Source organism: Schistocerca piceifrons, unplaced genomic scaffold (genome assembly GCF_021461385.2).
Source record: "Schistocerca piceifrons isolate TAMUIC-IGC-003096 unplaced genomic scaffold, iqSchPice1.1 HiC_scaffold_2295, whole genome shotgun sequence".
NCBI lineage: Eukaryota > Metazoa > Arthropoda > Insecta > Orthoptera > Acrididae > Schistocerca > Schistocerca piceifrons.
The window spans coordinates 2,744,798-2,765,475 of record NW_025728223.1 but is presented as its reverse complement, the minus strand read 5'-3'; positions in this window follow the sequence as shown (position 1 = coordinate 2,765,475).

Below are 20,678 nucleotides of genomic sequence, written 5' to 3'. Positions count from 1 at the left end.
GAGCATCGGAAAGGAGATACTCGTATCCGAAAAGAAAATCTTGTCGTTTGCATGGAAACGTTACTCGATTTAGAACTAGAAGTCATTTAACCCATAGTATTCTATAGGGGCCCAATTTCAGTGTTCATTCGTCAATGTGACTGTGCCTGGTATATAGTAAAGAAGGAATAGTGCATCGGAAATGAGATACTCGTATCCCAAAAGAAAATTCTGTCGTTTTAAGAGAAACGTTACTCGATTTAGAAGGAGAAGTCATAGAACCCATAGTATTTCATAGCGACGCAATTTCTGTGTTAATTTGTCAATGTAATGGAGCGAGGGTTGCAGTAAAGATGGAATAGTGCATCGGAAAGGAGATACTCATATCCCAAAGGGAAATCCTGACGTTTTAATAGGAATGTTACTCGATTTAGAAGGAGATGCCATAGAACACACAGGATTTCATAGCAACGCCATTTCTGTGTTAATTTGTCAATGTGAATGATCGAAGGATGCAGTAAAGAAGGAATAGCGCATCGGAAAGGAGATAATCGTATGACAAAAGAAAATCCTGTCGTTTCAATAGAAACGTTACTCGATTTAGAAGGAGATGTCATAGAACCCATAGTATTTCATAGCGACGCAACTTCTGCGTTAATTCGTCAATGTGAGGTAGCCAGGGATGCAGTAAAGAAGGAATAGTGCATCGGAAAGGAGATACACGTATCCCAAAAGAAAATCCTGTCGTTTCCATTGACAAGTTACTCGATTTAGAAGGAGAAGTCAAGGAACACGTAGTATTCCATAGCGAAGCAAATTCTGTGTTAATTCGTCAATGTGAGGTAGCCAGGGATGCTATAAGAAGGAATAGTGCATCGGAAAGGAGATACTCGTATCCCAAAAGAAATCCCTGTCGTTTCTATAGAAACGTTTCTCGATTTAGAAGGAGAGGTCATAGAACCCATTGCATTTCATAGCGACGCAATTTCAGTGTCAATTCGTCAATGTAAGGGAGCGCGGAATGCAGTAAAATATTAATAGTGCATCGGAAAGGACAAACTCGTATCCCAAAAGAAAATCCTGTCGTTTCCATAGAAACGTTACTCGATTTAAAAGGAGAAGTCATAGAACCCATAGTATTTCATAGCGACGCAATTTCTCTTTTAGTTCGTCAATGTGAGGGAGCGACAGATGCAGTAAAGAAGGAGCAGTGCATCGGAAAGGAGATACTCGTGTCCCAAAAGAAAATCCTGTCGCTTCCATAGAAACGTTACTCGATGTAGATGGAGAAGTCATAGAAATCATAGTGTTTGATAGCGACGCTATTTCTGTGTTAATTCTTCTATGTGAGGGAACACGGGATGCAGTACAGAAGGGATAGTGCATCGGAAAGGAGACAGTCTGTCGTATCCCAAAAGAAAACCCCTTCGTATCCATAGAAACGTTACTCGATTCAGAAGGAGAAGTTTTAGAACCCATAGTATTTCATAGTGACGCAATTTCTGTGTTAATTTGTTAATGTAAAGGAGCAAGGGATACAGTAAAGAAGGAGTAGTGCATCGGAACTGAGATACCTGTATCCCAAAAGAAAATCCTGTCGTTTCTATAGAAACGTTACTCGATTTACAAGGAGAGGTCATATGACACATAGTATTTCATAGCGACGAAATTTCTGCGATAATTCGTCAATGTGAGGAAGCGAGTGATGCAGTATGGAGGAAATAGTGCATCGGAAAGGAGATACTAGTATACCAGAAGAAAATCCTTTCGCTTTAATAGAAACGTTACTCGATTTAGAAAGAGATGTCATAGAACGCATAGCATTTCAAGGCGACGCAATTTCTGTGTTAATTCGTCAATGTGAGGGAGCGAGGGATGCAGTAATAAAGGAATAGTGAATCGGAAAGGATATACCCGTATCCCAAAAGAAAATCCTGTCGTTTCCATAGAAACGATACTCGTTTTAGAAGGAATAGTCATAGAACACATAGTATTCCATAGGGACGCAATTTCAGTGTTAATTCGTCAATGTGACTGAGCCAGGGATGCAGTAAAGAAGGAATGGTGCATCGGTAATGAGATACTCGTATCCCAAAAGAAAATCCTGTCGCTTCCATAGAAACGTTACTCGATGTAGAAGGAGAAGTCATAGAACCCATAGTATTTGATAGCGACGCTATTTCTGCGTTAATTCTTCTATGTGAGGGAGCACGGGATGCAGTACAGAAGGGATAGTGCATCGGAAAGGAGATAGTCAGTCGTATCCCAAAAGAAAACCCCTTCGTATCCATAGAAAAGTTACTCGATTCAGAAGGAGAAGTTTTAGAACTCATAGTACTTCATAGCGAAGCAATCTCTGTGAATATTCGTCAATGTGAGGGAGCTAGTAATGCATTAATGAAGTAATAGAGCATCGGAGAGGAGATACTCTTATCCCAAAAGAAAATCCTGTCGTTGTCATAGAAACGTTACTCGATTGAAAAGGAGAGGTCATGGAACCCATAGGATTAAACAGCGAGGTAATTTCTCTGTTAATTTGTCAATGTGTGGGAGCTAGGGATGCAGTAAAGAGGGAATAGTGCATCGGAATGGAGATACTCGTATCCCAGAAGAAAATCCTTTCGTTTCAATAGAAACGTTACTCGATTTAGATGGAGAATTCGTAGAACCCATAGTATTCCATAGGGACGCAATTTCAGTGTTAATTCGTCAATGTGACTGAGCCAGGGATATAGTAAAGAAGGAATAGTGCATCGGAAAAGAGATACTCGTATCCCAAAAGAAAATCCTGTCGTTTTAAGAAAAACGTTACTCGAATTAGAAAGAAATGTCATAGAACTCATAGTATTTCAAGGCGACGCAATTTCTGTGTTATTTCGTCAATGTGAGGGAGCGAGGGATACAGTACAGAAAGAATACCGCATCGGAAGGAAAATAGTCGTATCCCAAAAGAAAATCCTGTCGTTTCCATGGAAAAGTTACTCGATTTAGAAGGAGAGGTCATAGAACCCGTAGTATTTCATAGTGACGGAAGTTCTGTGGTAATTCGTCAACGTAAGGGAGCGTGGGATGCAGTAAAGAAGGAATAGTGCATCGGAAAGGAGATACTCCTATACCAAAAGAAAATCCTGTCGTTTCCATTGAAACGTTACTTGATTTAGAAGGAGAAGTCATAGAACCCATACTATTCCATAGCGACGCAATTGCTGTGTTTAATTCGTCAATGTGAGGGAGCCAGGAATGCAGTAAAGAAGGAATAGTGCATCGGAAAAGAGATACTCGTATCCCAAAAGAAAATCCTGTCGTTTCTATAGTAACGTTACACGATTTAGAAATAGAAGTCATAGAACCCATAGTATTTCATAGCGACGAAGTTTCTGCGTTAATTCGTCAATGTGAGGGAGCGAGGGATGCAGTAAAGAAGAAATAGAGATTCTGAAAGGAGATAGTCGTATCCAAAAGAAAATCCAGTCGTTTCCAATGAAACGTTACTCGATTTAGAACCCATAGTATTCCATACCGACGCAATTGCTGTGACTATTCGTCCATGTGAGAGAGCCAGGGATGCAGTAAAGAGGTAATAGTGCATCGGAAAGGAGAAACTCGTATCCCAAAAGAAATTTCTGTCGTTTCCATAGAAACGTTACTCGATTTAGAAGGGGAAGTCATAGAACCCATAGTATTTCACAGCGACGCAATTTCTTTGTTAATTTGTCAATGTAATGGAGCGAGGGATGCAGTGAAGATGGAATAGTGCATCGGAAAGGAGATACTCATATCCCAAAGGGAAATCCTGACGTATTAATAGGGACGTTACTCGATTTAGAAGGAGATGTCATAGAACCCACAGTATTTTATAGCGACGCATTTTCTGTGTTCATTCGTCAATGTGAGGGAGCGAGGGATGCAGTAGAGAAGGAATAGTGCATCGGAAAGGAGATACTCGTATCCCAAAAAGAAAATGCTGTCCTTTTCCATAGAAACGATACTCGTTTTAGAAGGAAAAGTCATAGAACACATAGTATTCCATAGGGACACAATTTCAGTGTTAATTCGTCAATGTGACTGAGCCAGGAATGCAGTAAAGAAGGAATAGTGCATCGGTAATGAGATACTCGTATTCCAAAAGAAAATCTGTCGCTTCCATAGAAACGGTACTCGATTTAGAAGGAGAAGTCATAGAACCCATAGTATTTGATAGCGACGCAATTTCTGCGTTAATTCTTCAATGTGAGGGAGCACCGGATGCAGTAAGGAAGGGATAGTGCATCGGAAAGGAGATAGTCAGTCGTATCCCAAAAGAAAAAACCTTCGTATCCATAGAAACGTTACTCGATTCAGAAGGAGAAGTTTGTAGAACCCATAGTATTTCATAGCGAAGCAATTTCTGTGAATATTCTTCAGTGTGAGGGGCTAGGGATGCATTTAAGAAGTAATAGAGCATCGGAAAGGAGATACACTTATCCCAAAAGAAAATCCTGTCGTTTCAATAGAAACGTTGCTCGATTTAGAAGGAGAAGGCATAGAACCTATAGCATTTCATAGCGACGCAATTTCTGTGTGAATTCGCCAATGTGATGGAGCGCGGGATGCAGTACAGAAGCAATAGTGCATCGGAATGGAGAAAGTCGTATCCCAAAAAAAATTCTGTCGTTTCTACAGAAACGTTACTCGATTTACAAGGTGGGGTCATAGACACATAGAATTTCATAGCGACGAAATTTCTGCGATAATTCGTCAATGTGAGGGAGCGAGTGATGCAGTATAGAAGAAATAGTGCATCGGAAAGGAGATACTCGTATACCAGAAGAAAATCCTTTCGCTTTAATAGAAACGTTACTCGATTTAGAAAGAGATGTCATAGAACGCACAGTATTTCAAGGCGACGCAATTTCTGTGTTAATTCGTAAATGTGAGGGAGCGAGGGATGCAGTAAAGAAGGAATAGTGAATCGGAAAGGAGATACTCGTATCCCAAACGAAAATCCTGTCGTTTCCATAGCAACGTTACTCGATTTAGAAGGAGATGTCATAGAACCCATAGTATTTCATAGCGACGCAACTTCTGCGTTAATTCGTCAATGTGAGGTAGCCAGGGATGCAGTAAAGAAGGAATAGTGCATCGGAAAGGAGATACACGTATCCCAAAAGAAAATCCTGTCGTTTCCATTGACAAGTTACTCGATTTAGAAGGAGAAGTCAAGGAACACGTAGTATTCCATAGCGAAGCAAATTCTGTGTTAATTCGTCAATGTGAGGTAGCCAGGGATGCTATAAGAAGGAATAGTGCATCGGAAAGGAGATACTCGTATCCCAAAAGAAATCCCTGTCGTTTCTATAGAAACGTTTCTCGATTTAGAAGGAGAGGTCATAGAACCCATTGCATTTCATAGCGACGCAATTTCAGTGTCAATTCGTCAATGTAAGGGAGCGCGGAATGCAGTAAAATATTAATAGTGCATCGGAAAGGACAAACTCGTATCCAAAAGAAAATCCTGTCGTTTCCATAGAAACGTTACTCGATTTAAAAGGAGAAGTCATAGAACCCATAGTATTTCATAGCGACGCAATTTCTCTTTTAGTTCGTCAATGTGAGGGAGCGACAGATGCAGTAAAGAAGGAGCAGTGCATCGGAAAGGAGATACTCGTGTCCCAAAAGAAAATCCTGTCGCTTCCATAGAAACGTTACTCGATGTAGATGGAGAAGTCATAGAAATCATAGTGTTTGATAGCGACGCTATTTCTGTGTTAATTCTTCTATGTGAGGGAACACGGGATGCAGTACAGAAGGGATAGTGCATCGGAAAGGAGACAGTCTGTCGTATCCCAAAAGAAAACCCCTTCGTATCCATAGAAACGTTACTCGATTCAGAAGGAGAAGTTTTAGAACCCATAGTTTTTCATAGCGAAGCAATTTCTGTGAATATTCGTTAGTGCGATGGGCTAGGGATGCATTTAAGAAGTAATAGTGCATCGGAAAGGAGATACACTTATCCCAAAAGAAAATCCTGTCGTTTCATAGATATGTTACTCGATTGAAAAGAAGAGGTCATGGAAGCCATAGGATTTAATAGCGACGTAATTTCTGTGTTAATTCGTCAATGTGAGAGAGCCAGGGATGCAGTAAGGAAGGAATAGTGCATCGGAATGGAGAAACTCGTATCCCAAAAGAAAATTCTGTCGTTTCAATAGATACGTTGCTCGATTTAGAAGGAGAAGGCATAGAACCCATAGTATTTCATAGCGACGCAATTTCTGTGTTAATTCGCCAATGTGATGCAGCGAGGGATGCAGTACAGAAGCAATAGTGCATAGGAAAGGAGATAGTCGTATCCCAAAGCAAAATTCTGTCGTTTCCATAGAAACGTTACTCCATTTAGAAGGAGAAGTCATAGAACCCATAGTATTTCATAGTGACGCAATTTCTGTGTTAATTTGTTAATGTAAAGGAGCAAGGGATGCAATAAAGGAGGAATAGTGCATCGGAAAGGGGATACACGTATACCAAAAGAAAATTCTGTCGTTTCCATTGACAAGTTACTCGATTTTGAAGGAGAAGTCATGGAACCCATAGTATTCCATAGCGACGCAAATTCTGTGATAATTCGTCAATGTGAGGTAGCCAGGGAAGCATTAAAGAAGGAATAGTGCATCGGAAAGTAGAAACTCGTATCCCAAAAGACAATCCTGTCGTTTCTATAGAAACGTTACTCGATTTAAAAGGAGAAGTCATAGAACCCATAGTATTTCATAGCGACGCAACTTCTGTGTTAGTTCGTCAATGTGAGGGAGCGAGGGATACAGTAAAGAAGGAGTAGTGCATCGGAACTGAGATACCTGTATCCCAAAAGAAAATCCTGTCGTTTCTATAGAAACGTTACTCGATTTACAAGGAGAGGTCATATGACACATAGTATTTCATAGCGACGAAATTTCTGCGATAATTCGTCAATGTGAGGAAGCTAGTGATGCAGTATGGAGGAAATAGTGCATCGGAAAGGAGATACTAGTATACCAGAAGAAAATCCTTTCGCTTTAATAGAAACGTTACTCGATTTAGAAAGAGATGTCATAGAACGCATAGCATTTCAAGGCGACGCAATTTCTGTGTTAATTCGTCAATGTGAGGGAGCGAGGGATGCAGTAATAAAGGAATAGTGAATCGGAAAGGATATACCCGTATCCCAAAAGAAAATCCTGTCGTTTCCATAGAAACGATACTCGTTTTAGAAGGAATAGTCATAGAACACATAGTATTCCATAGGGACGCAATTTCAGTGTTAATTCGTCAATGTGACTGAGCCAGGGATGCAGTAAAGAAGGAATGGTGCATCGGTAATGAGATACTCGTATCCCAAAAGAAAATCCTGTCGCTTCCATAGAAACGTTACTCGATGTAGAAGGAGAAGTCATAGAACCCATAGTATTTGATAGCGACGCTATTTCTGCGTTAATTCTTCTATGTGAGGGAGCACGGGATGCAGTACAGAAGGGATAGTGCATCGGAAAGGAGATAGTCAGTCGTATCCCAAAAGAAAACCCCTTCGTATCCATAGAAAAGTTACTCGATTCAGAAGGAGAAGTTTTAGAACTCATAGTACTTCATAGCGAAGCAATCTCTGTGAATATTCGTCAATGTGAGGGAGCTAGTAATGCATTAATGAAGTAATAGAGCATCGGAGAGGAGATACTCTTATCCCAAAAGAAAATCCTGTCGTTGTCATAGAAACGTTACTCGATTGAAAAGGAGAGGTCATGGAACCCATAGGATTAAACAGCGAGGTAATTTCTCTGTTAATTTGTCAATGTGTGGGAGCTAGGGATGCAGTAAAGAGGGAATAGTGCATCGGAATGGAGATACTCGTATCCCAGAAGAAAATCCTTTCGTTTCAATAGAAACGTTACTCGATTTAGATGGAGAATTCGTAGAACCCATAGTATTCCATAGGGACGCAATTTCAGTGTTAATTCGTCAATGTGACTGAGCCAGGGATATAGTAAAGAAGGAATAGTGCATCGGAAAAGAGATACTCGTATCCCAAAAGAAAATCCTGTCGTTTTAAGAAAAACGTTACTCGAATTAGAAAGAAATGTCATAGAACTCATAGTATTTCAAGGCGACGCAATTTCTGTGTTATTTCGTCAATGTGAGGGAGCGAGGGATACAGTACAGAAAGAATACCGCATCGGAAGGAAAATAGTCGTATCCCAAAAGAAAATCCTGTCGTTTCCATGGAAAAGTTACTCGATTTAGAAGGAGAGGTCATAGAACCCGTAGTATTTCATAGTGACGGAAGTTCTGTGGTAATTCGTCAACGTAAGGGAGCGTGGGATGCAGTAAAGAAGGAATAGTGCATCGGAAAGGAGATACTCCTATACCAAAAGAAAATCCTGTCGTTTCCATTGAAACGTTACTTGATTTAGAAGGAGAAGTCATAGAACCCATACTATTCCATAGCGACGCAATTGCTGTGTTAATTCGTCAATGTGAGGGAGCCAGGAATGCAGTAAAGAAGGAATAGTGCATCGGAAAAGAGATACTCGTATCCCAAAAGAAAATCCTGTCGTTTCTATAGTAACGTTACACGATTTAGAAATAGAAGTCATAGAACCCATAGTATTTCATAGCGACGAAGTTTCTGCGTTAATTCGTCAATGTGAGGGAGCGAGGGATGCAGTAAAGAAGAAATAGAGATTCTGAAAGGAGATAGTCGTATCCCAAAAGAAAATCCAGTCGTTTCCAATGAAACGTTACTCGATTTAGAACCCATAGTATTCCATACCGACGCAATTGCTGTGACTATTCGTCCATGTGAGAGAGCCAGGGATGCAGTAAAGAGGTAATAGTGCATCGGAAAGGAGAAACTCGTATCCCAAAAGAAATTTCTGTCGTTTCCATAGAAACGTTACTCGATTTAGAAGGGGAAGTCATAGAACCCATAGTATTTCACAGCGACGCAATTTCTTTGTTAATTTGTCAATGTAATGGAGCGAGGGATGCAGTGAAGATGGAATAGTGCATCGGAAAGGAGATACTCATATCCCAAAGGGAAATCCTGACGTATTAATAGGGACGTTACTCGATTTAGAAGGAGATGTCATAGAACCCACAGTATTTTATAGCGACGCATTTTCTGTGTTCATTCGTCAATGTGAGGGAGCGAGGGATGCAGTAGAGAAGGAATAGTGCATCGGAAAGGAGATACTCGTATCCCAAAAGAAAATGCTGTCCTTTCCATAGAAACGATACTCGTTTTAGAAGGAAAAGTCATAGAACACATAGTATTCCATAGGGACACAATTTCAGTGTTAATTCGTCAATGTGACTGAGCCAGGAATGCAGTAAAGAAGGAATAGTGCATCGGTAATGAGATACTCGTATTCCAAAAGAAAATCCTGTCGCTTCCATAGAAACGGTACTCGATTTAGAAGGAGAAGTCATAGAACCCATAGTATTTGATAGCGACGCAATTTCTGCGTTAATTCTTCAATGTGAGGGAGCACCGGATGCAGTAAGGAAGGGATAGTGCATCGGAAAGGAGATAGTCAGTCGTATCCCAAAAGAAAAAACCTTCGTATCCATAGAAACGTTACTCGATTCAGAAGGAGAAGTTGTAGAACCCATAGTATTTCATAGCGAAGCAATTTCTGTGAATATTCTTCAGTGTGAGGGGCTAGGGATGCATTTAAGAAGTAATAGAGCATCGGAAAGGAGATACACTTATCCCAAAAGAAAATCCTGTCGTTTCAATAGAAACGTTGCTCGATTTAGAAGGAGAAGGCATAGAACCTATAGCATTTCATAGCGACGCAATTTCTGTGTGAATTCGCCAATGTGATGGAGCGCGGGATGCAGTACAGAAGCAATAGTGCATCGGAATGGAGAAAGTCGTATCCCAAAAAAAATTCTGTCGTTTCTACAGAAACGTTACTCGATTTACAAGGTGGGGTCATAGACACATAGAATTTCATAGCGACGAAATTTCTGCGATAATTCGTCAATGTGAGGGAGCGAGTGATGCAGTATAGAAGAAATAGTGCATCGGAAAGGAGATACTCGTATACCAGAAGAAAATCCTTTCGCTTTAATAGAAACGTTACTCGATTTAGAAGAGATGTCATAGAACGCACAGTATTTCAAGGCGACGCAATTTCTGTGTTAATTCGTAAATGTGAGGGAGCGAGGGATGCAGTAAAGAAGGAATAGTGAATCGGAAAGGAGATACTCGTATCCCAAACGAAAATCCTGTCGTTTCCATAGCAACGATACTCGTTTTAGAAGGAAAAGTCATAGAACACATAGTATACCATAGGGACGCAATTTCAGTGTTAATTCGTCAATGTGACTGAACCAGGGATGCAGTAAAGAAGGAATAGTGCATCGGTAATGAGATACTCGTATCCCAAAAAAAATCCTGTCGCTTCCATAGAAACATTACTCGATGTAGAAGGAGAAGTCATAGAATCCATAGTATTTGATAGCGACGCTATTTCTGCGTTAATTCTTCTATGTGAGGGAGCACGGGATGCAGTAAAGAAGGGATAGTGCATCGGAAAGGAGATTGTCAGTCGTATCCCAAAAGAAAACGCCTTCGTATCCATAGAAACGTTACTCGATTCAGAAGGAGAAGTTTTAGAACCCATAGTATTTCATAGCGGAAGCAATTTCTGTGAATATTCGCCAATGTGAGGGAGCTAGGGATGCATTTAAGAAGTAATAGAGCATCGGAAAGGAGATACACTTATCCCAAAAGAAAATCCTGTCGTTTCCATAGAAACGTTACTCGATTGAAAAGGAGAGGTCATGGAACCCATAGGATTAAACAGCGAGGTAATTTCTGTGTTAATTCGTCAATGTGAAGGAGCTATGGATGCAGTAAAGATGGAATAGTGCATCGGAATGGAGATACTCGTGTCCCAGAAGAAAATATTTTCCTTTCAATAGAAACGTTACTCGATTTAGATGGATAATTCATAGAACCCATAGTATTCCATAGGGACGCAACTTCAGTGTTAATTCGTCAATGTGAGTGAGCCAGGGATGCAGTAAAGAAGGAATAGTGCATCGGTAATTGCGGTGTAACGACGCCTTAGTTTGGGTTTTCGGGTGTTATATGTATGACCATGTGCAGACTTCGTCACCTACGTCAGTTACAACCCACTTTCAAAAATGATTCATATTCTTTTAAATTGTCATAGGATGGTTCTTGAACGAAACTGTAAAACATCAGTTGAGTCGTGTGCAGAGAATTACATCACTTGGGCCAATTGGTTTTCGTAACTTTTTCGAATTTAAAGTTCGTTTGTTTCTCCTCAGAAAATTATATCGACACACGTTATCTTGATCTAATCGATATCAGAATCACACATTAAATAAACTTTTTTTTTTTTTTAGACTCAAAGTTTCGGCCAACGCTGTCTGAATCAATAATCTTGTCAAAATATATTATTAATCCGTTCACATAACTCTTCATAAATAAATCTTCAAGACACGTGTTTCAATTTTAATAGCATACACTATTTTATTAGCTTCCTACACATACAGATGTGAACTTGAGCGTTGACAGACAGTGACTAACTTTTCAATAAGGTTAAGATCATTATGACGTCATTGTTGTACAAAAAGAGTATAAAAATTCATTTTTAATTTTTTAGAAACACGACGCAACAACTCGGTTCCAGGATCTTCTGTTGCTCCTTGGCTGTCGACCCGCGACGTATAGCGGCCAGCAATTTCCTCTCTGGTCGCGGCAGCGAAGATGCTGTCCCCGTTCGTTGCGCCGATCTCTCCGTACATGAAACACATAAAAAAAATACAAAACTTTTAGATAATTCACATTTATTACAAATAATAAGAAAACACATAAACAAAAACTAAATTAAACTTATAGTCACCTGCAAACTGGGCTGACTTTGGTGGATGGGTGACGTTTAATTTCGTCCCACTACATACCCCACCCACAAGCTCAGTTTGTCAGGTTTTAACCGAATTAAAACTTTTCAATATACAATATTTAACTGTTAATACATTTTTCTCACATTTTACGTAACCTAGAGTCCTTGCTATTAGATAGATTTCATCCTTTTAATACGATATCGTTGTGACTATTTGTCATTTACTCTTAATTGTGCTCTTATGGTAATTCGTAACCGAATATAGGGAGATTGCTCCTCTTCAGTTAATAGTTGCTAATAAATACTAATTTAGTACGTTCTTTAACGTTGTACATTAGGACAGAGCGTTCAAATTGTGATAGATTAGTTTCAGTTTCATTTATTTACTAGAGTTATTCTTTTCAAGAATGTATATTACTAATAAGTTTCTCACAATAACTAATAGTACTATTTACTTTACGTCATTCTCTTCCCTAATGCCTTATTTATGCCTGAGGTCAAGAAGAAATCCAGCAAAACTTTCTTTGGAATCTCGGCACGGCTTTCTTTACCTTCGGACACCTTGTTGGGTAATGGCAATTTATTTAGGAGAAACAAGCGAGAGAGCCCCGTTTGGTGTGTTCTATATTAACACTATTGCAAACCTCTATTAAAGGCACTCTGCTATGTTCTCGTGAGCCATATAGCTCTGGACGCCCATGGTCCCTAAAACTATTAACCATCCCCTTTGGTTCCTACTATCCGAGTAAATTTAAAATACGCAAAATTCCTTTAGACCTAAGAGCAAAGTTTCCTCCATATAAATCCCCCTTTTGGTTATCTTTCTCTTTTTTGAAGTACCAGTAGATTATTGTGGAACACTTGTTTAAGCTTTCTGTTTCATTCTTTAAAATAATACGTAACTATTACGAAAAACTTCACATGAATAAACTATGAACGCTCTTCCGTGTGTAACATCTACTAAATATTAACTTATTTAGAAATGAAGAGTTTCATTTGATCAACACTATATAATCCTTTAATTACACCTGATGAAGGTTCCATAAGAAGTAATGCTTTGGGATGTACAATCTTATGTACAACATATGGACCTTCAAAGATCAAGAAGAATTTTCTACATTCCTTACCGATCTTAGAACTTTTAGGATGAGATCGTACTAACACAAGATCTCCTACCTGAAATGAGGGTTCTATAGCCTGTTGATTATAACTTTTAAGTTTCCGTTCGGCATTTTTTACAATCTGTTCGCAAACTTTTTCGTCTGGAATGCATTGTTGGATCTCATTTACTGGTGGCCAAGGTAAAGCAGCTAGTAAAGGCTCACCTATAATTCGTTTGCCTAAAATTCCTATAGGTGATAATCCCGTCGTTAGGTGAGGCAATTCATTTAATATCTTTTCGAATTCAGGCATTAGTTTGGCCCACCGAGTATGTTTATGTGCACAATAAGTTCTACATAATCGTCCTAATTCTTTCATGACTCTTTCTACTAAATTACTTTGAGGGTGATATTTCGAAATTAAGATATGTTTGATTCCATATTGTCTTATCATATCTTGAAATCTTTGACTAATAAAGGCACTACCGTTGTCAGACATAAGTCGTTTAGGAATGCCCCAGTTAACAAAGTAATTTCGGGTGAGGCAGCGTATAACGCTTGCTGTATTCGCTCGTTTCAAAGTATAGAGTTTCACATGTTTGGACCAACATTCCATTACAACAAACACATATGTGAATCCTCCTGAACTCCGAGGCAGAGGGCCGAAAAAATCTAATGACAGTAGATCCCACAAACCTCGAGGAATTACAGCATATAATTTATAACGCTTGGATTTGTTATTAACTTTAACCTTTTGACAGGTTTCACAAGCCCTAATAATACTTCTCACAATACGTGACATATTTTTGAAATAATAATACTTCATTAGATGTTTAATACATTTATGAATTCCAAAATGCCCGTAACCTTCATGAATATAAGTAATTAACTCGTCCACAACAGTTTTCGGAATGCAGATTTTCCATCTCTGGTGTTCCCTCTGTGCTTTCCAATACAACAAGTCGTTAAAATATAACCACACACCCCGGGTATTAACTGTTTCGTCCCCATTATTAAGGTTTTGTATAATTCGTAGAATAACATTTTTCTTTCCTTTATGTAATACGGTAATCCACTAATTAGGACTCGCATTAGATGACTTTCAATTAGTTTAGCACGGTTTAAATTCCATTCAAAATAATTCCTATAACCTCTCCACCGTTTAGAATATGGAGGAGGGGCTAACAACTCTAAAGTTAAGTGTTGTTGTTTTCGTCTTGACCAATAATTTTGTTTAAATTGCTTAACAAAATCATCCCAATCCCTGAATTCAGTTCTATGCAGTACTGCCCATTCCGCAGCTTCTGCTTCTAAATGTCCTATTACACATTGAATGCGTTTTTCATTACTCCATTTAGAAGATAATGATGTTTCAAAAGCTTTTATAAACATTATAGGATGAAGTTCGCCTCCTGATTTGAATACAGGAAATCGACTTACTACATTTGAATTTGTCGTTATGTCATCCAAACATTCTGCGAGAGAAATAGTCGGATTTTGTTTAGATTTCAGAGACGGAGTTGCATCGGATTGGCTTGCCGTGATTGCTTTATTCAAATTGTTGTCGTCCGAGCTAGCAAATTCGATGCGACTGTTGTCTCTGATTATGTTATTACCTCTGCTACCTGAAATGTCCTCGTTATTATCTAATTCCGATAACCGTTTCGTAATTTCCTGTATCCGCATTTCTGTATTGGATACGCGATTAGCTAATATCGATTCTTCACTGTGTTCACGATGTGAACGCTCTGTACCTTCGTCAATATTATTATCTTTGGCAGTCTCAAGATTACTGCATATTTCAGTAATTAAAAGTTTCATGTTTACGATTTCGGTATGGTCCTTTTCTACTTGATGAGTTAATGTCTCTAATTCTACATTATCTATTGAAGAAATCTCTACAGGTTTGGTAGAGACCTCTTTAATAGATTTCAATAATTCTCTGCGAACAGTTTCTGTTTGCATAGAAAATTCATCTCGTAACATATCGTTATTTTTCTGTATTTCATTTACAACTAAGATATTGACACTATCTAATCTCTCGGTTGAGTCAGTGATATCGTTTCGCATGCGAGCTTTTTCCTCGCGCGATTCCTGGATATGTTCTTCTAACCTTTTACAATTATCAGCAATCTTATTACTAAGTCCTACTAATTTTTCCTGCATTTCAACTTTAGAAGACTCTATTTTATCACTTAATTCTCGACTGGTTTCATTAAGATATTCCTGCAACCTGTCTGTTGATTTTGTTAGCTCCCCTTTAAGTCTAGCCATAGATTCTTCGTTAGACTGTTTTAATCTAGCCATAGATTCTTCGTTAGACTGTTTTAATTCCTCTTTTAATCTAGCAGTAGATTCCTCGTTAGATTGTCTTAATTCCTGTTTTAGTTCCTGTTTCAATCTAGCAGTAGATTCCTCGTTAGCCTGTTTTAATTCCTCTTTTAATCTAGCAGTAGATTCTTCGTTAGATTGTTTCAATTTAGCGATCGCCCTAAAAAGGGATCTCATGCTCCTATCGGACATAGATTGCTCTTCGCCTGACATTTCACTTCCCGACATTATTGTATGAAATTAACTATTTACACACGCAGACTTGGAATCAACAATCCTATAAAAGCACACTTCCTATGTACAACACTCCACTTCCAACTTGAAACAAACTCACCGGACACTAATATTGTAATTTGTAGTTCTCGATGATCAGTGTGCTGCTATGGGCTGCAGATGTAACAGCCGTCGATGCAGCCGCTGAGATGCTGCGACCCCGCTTCCGCAACCGGCAGGACGCTGAGTCGAACACCGGAAACGTCGCTGGCTGCAACCACGCCCGGCACCGCCGTAGACAGGCGAAGCCCTCAGCAACACCTCTAATATCAGCCGGAGGAACGCCCCGCAGCTGACGTACTGGGCCTATTAGTTTAGGGAGAAAAAAGGTTGTCGGGGTTTGCAGCGTTCAGCTGCTGCCCAACAGACGCGCCTTCTCGTGGAACAACTGCGTGACCGTACTGCTTGGCTGCACTCCGTCAGATGCCCACACCCGCGAAGTCGCCGCTGGCTGGTGAAGGCTCCACGAAAACTCGCGTTGACTTCGGAAGGACTCTTGATGTTTCGTTTCGTACCTGTGTGCCTTAGTTGCACACAAGTCCTGTTTCTAAGGTCGCCACGGTGCGGTGTAACGACGCCTTAGTTTGGGTTTTCGGGTGTTATATGTATGACCATGTGCAGACTTCGTCACCTACGTCAGTTACAACCCACTTTCAAAAAATGATTCATATTCTTTTAAATTGTCATAGGATGGTTCTTGAACGAAACTGTAAAACATCAGTTGAGTCGTGTGCAGAGAATTACATCACTTGGGCCAATTGGTTTTCGTAACTTTTTCGAATTTAAAGTTCGTTTGTTTCTCCTCAGAAAATTATATCGACACACGTTATCTTGATCTAATCGATATCAGAATCACACATTAAATAAACTTTTTTTTTTTTTTAGACTCAAAGTTTCGGCCAACGCTGTCTGAATCAATAATCTTGTCAAAATATATTATTAATCCGTTCACATAACTCTTCATAAATAAATCTTCAAGACACGTGTTTCAATTTTAATAGCATACACTATTTTATTAGCTTCCTACACATACAGATGTGAACTTGAGCGTTGACAGACAGTGACTAACTTTTCAATAAGGTTAAGATCATTATGACGTCATTGTTGTACAAAAAGAGTATAAAAATTCATTTTTAATTTTTTAGAAACACGACGCAACAACTCGGTTCCAGGATCTTCTGTTGCTCCTTGGCTGTCGACCCGCGACGTATAGCGGCCAGCAATTTCCTCTCTGGTCGCGGCAGCGAAGATGCTGTCCCCGTTCGTTGCGCCGATCTCTCCGTACATGAAACACATAAAAAAAATACAAAACTTTTAGATAATTCACATTTATTACAAATAATAAGAAAACACATAAACAAAAACTAAATTAAACTTATAGTCACCTGCAAACTGGGCTGACTTTGGTGGATGGGTGACGTTTAATTTCGTCCCACTACATAATGAGATACTCGTATCCCAAATGAAAATCCTGTCGTTTCAGTAGAAACGTTACTCGATTTAGAAAGAGATGTCATAGAACGCATAGTATTTCAAGGCGACGCAATTTCTGTGTTATTTCGTCAATGTGAGGGAGCCAGGTATGCAGTAAAGAAGGAATTGTGCATCGGAAAGGAGATGCTCGTATCCCAAAAGAAAATCCTGTCGTTTCTATAGAAACGTTGCTCGATTTAGAAGGAGAAGTCATAGAACCCATAGTATTTCATGGCGACGCTAGTTCTGTGGAAATTCGTCAATGTAAGGGAGCGAGGGATGAAGTAAAGAAGGAATAGTGCATCGGAACGTAGATACTCGTACACCAAAAGAAAATCCTGTCGATTCCATGGAAACGTTACTCGATTTAGAAGGAGAAGTCATTGAACCCATAGTATTCCATACGGACGCAATTTCAGTGATCATTCGTCAATGTGACTGAGCCAGGGATATAGTAAAGAAGGAGTAGTGCATCGGAAATGAGATACTCGTATCCCAAAAGATAACCCTGTCGTTTTAAGAGAAACGTTACTTGATTTAGAAAGAGATGTCATAATACGCTTAGTATTTCAAGGCGATGCAATTTCTGTGTTAATTTGACAATGTAATGGAGCGAGGGATGCAGTAAAGATGGAATAGTGCATCGGAAAGGAGATACTCAAATCCCAAAGGGAAATCCTGACGTTTTAATAGGAACGTTACTAAATTTAGAAGGAGATGTCATAGAACACACAGGATTTCATAGCAACGCCATTTCTGTGTTAATTTGTCAATGTGAGGGATCGAGGGATGCAGTAAAGAAGGAATAGTGCATCGAAAAGGAGACAATCGTATCCCAAAAGAAAATCCTGTCGTTTCAATAGAAACGTTACTCGATTTAGAAGGAGATATCATAGAACCCATAGTATTTCATAGCGACGCACATTCTGCGTTAATTCGTCAATGTGAGGGAGCGAGGGATGCAGTAAAGAAGGAATAGTGCATCGGAAAGGAGATACACGTATCCCAAAAGAAAATTCTGTCGTTTCCATTGACAAGTTACTCGATTTAGAAAGGGAAGTCAAGGAACACATAGTATTCCATAGCGACGCAAATTCTGTGTTAATTCGTCAATGTGAGGTAGCCAGGGATGCATTAAAGAAGGAATAGTGCATCGGAAAGGAGATACTCGTATCCCAAAAGGAAATCCTGTCGTTTCCATAGAAACGTTGCGCGATTTAGAAGGAGAAGTCATAGAACCCATAGTATTTCATAGCGACGAAATTTCTGAGATAATTCGTCAATGTGAGGGAGCGAGGGATGCAGTAAAGAAGGAATAGTGCATCGGAAAGGAGATACTCGTATTTCAAAAGAAAATTCTGTCGTTTCAATAGAAACGATACTCGTTTTACAAGGAAAAGTCATAGAACACATAGTATTCCATAGGGACGCAATTTCAGTGTTAATTCGTCAATGTGACTGTGCCAGGGATGCAGTAAAGATGGAATAGTGCATCGGTAATGAGATACTCGTATCCCAAAAGAATATCCTGTCGTTTCCATAGAAACGTTTCTCGATTTAGAAGGAGAAGTCATAGAACCCACAGTATTTGATAGCGACGCAATTTCGGCGTTAACTCTTCAATGTGAGGGTGCACGGGTTGCAGTAAAGAAGGGAGAGTGCATCGGAAAAAAGATAGTCAGTCGTATTCCAAAAGATAACCCCTTCGTATCCATAGAAACGGTACTCGATTCAGAAGGAGAAGTATTAGAACCCATAGTATTCCATAGTGAAGCAATTTCTGTGAATATTCGTCAATGTGTGGGAGCTAGGGATGCATTGAAGAAGTAATAGAGCATCGGAAAGTAGATACTCTTATCCCAAAAGAAAATCCAATCGTTGCCATAGAAACGTTACTCGATTGAAAAGGAGAGGTCATGGAACCCATAGGATTTAATAGCGACGTAATTTATGTGTTAATTCGTCAATGTGAGGGAGCTAGGGATGCAGTAAAGAGGGAATAGTGCATCGGAATGGAGATGCTCGTGTCCCAAAAGAAAATCCTGTCGTTTCAATAGAAACGTTGCTCGATTTAGAAAGAGATGTCATAGAACGCATAAGATAACAAGGCGACGCACTTTCTGTGTTAATTCGTCAATGTGAGGGAGCGAGCGATGCAGTACAGAAGGAATAGTGCATCGGAAAGGAGATAGTCGTATCCAAAAAGAAAATCCAGTACTTTACATAGAAACGTTACTCGATTTAGAAGGAGAAGTTGTAGAACCCATAGTATTTCCTAGTGACGCAATTTCTGCGTTAATTCGTCAATGTGAGAGAACGGGGGATGTAGTAGAGAAGGAATAGTGCATCGGAAAGGAGATAGTCTTATCCAAAAAGAAAATACAGTAGTATCCAAAGAAACGTTACTCGATTTAGAAGGAGAGGTTATAGAACCCATCGTATTTCATAGCGACGAGATTTCTGTGTTAATTCGTCAATGTGAGAGAAAGGGGGATGCAGTGGAGAAGGAATAGTGCATCGGAAATGAGATACTCTAATCCCAAAAGAAAATCCTGTCGTTTCAATAGAAACGTTGCTCGATTTAGAAAGAGATGTCATAGAACGCATAGGATAACAAGGCGACGCACTTTCTGTGTTAATTCGTCTATGTAAGGGATCGAGGGATGCAGTAAAGAAGGAATAGTGCATCGGAAAGGAGATAGTCCTATACCAAAGGAAAATCCTGTCGTTTCCATTGAAACGTTACTCGATTTAGAAGGAGAAGTCATAGAACCCATACTATTCCATAGCGACGCAATTTCTGTGTTAATTCGTCAACGTGAAGGAGCCAGGAAGCAGTAAAGAAGGAATGGTGCATCGGAAAGGAGATACTCGTATCCCAAAAGAAAATTCTGTCGTTTCTATAGAAACGTTTCTCGATTTAGAAGGAGAAGTCATAGGACCCATAGTATTTCATAGCGACGCAATTTAGGTGTTAATACGTCAATGTGAGGGAGCGAGAGATGAAGTAAAGAAGGCATAGTGCATCGGAAAGGAGATACTCGTATACCAAAGGAAAATCCTCTCGATTCCATAGAGACGTTACCCGATTTAGAAGAAGAAGTCATAGAACCCATAGTATTTCATATCGACGCAATTTCTGTGTTAAATCGTCAATGCGAGGGAGCGAGGAATACATTAAAGAAGGAATAGTGCATCGGAATGTAGATACTCGTATCCCAAATGAAAATCCTGTTGTCTCCATAGAAACGTTACTCGATTTAGCAGGAGATGTCATAGAAGCAATAGTATTTCATAGCGACGCAAGTTCTGTGTTAATTCGCCAACGTGAGGGAGCGAGGGATGCAGTAAAGAAGAAGTAATGCATCGGAACGGAGATAGGCTTATCCAAAAAGAAAATACAGTAGTATCCACAGAAACGTTACTCGATTTAGAAGGAGAGGTTATAGAACCCATTGTATTTCATAGCGACGAGATTTCTGTGTTAATTCGTCAATGTGAGAGAAAGGGGGATGCAGTAGAGTAGGAATAGTGCATCGGAAAGGAGATACTCGTATCCCAAAAGAAAATCCTGTCGTTCTCATTTAAATGTAACTCGATTTAGAAGGAGAGGTTATATAACCCTTAG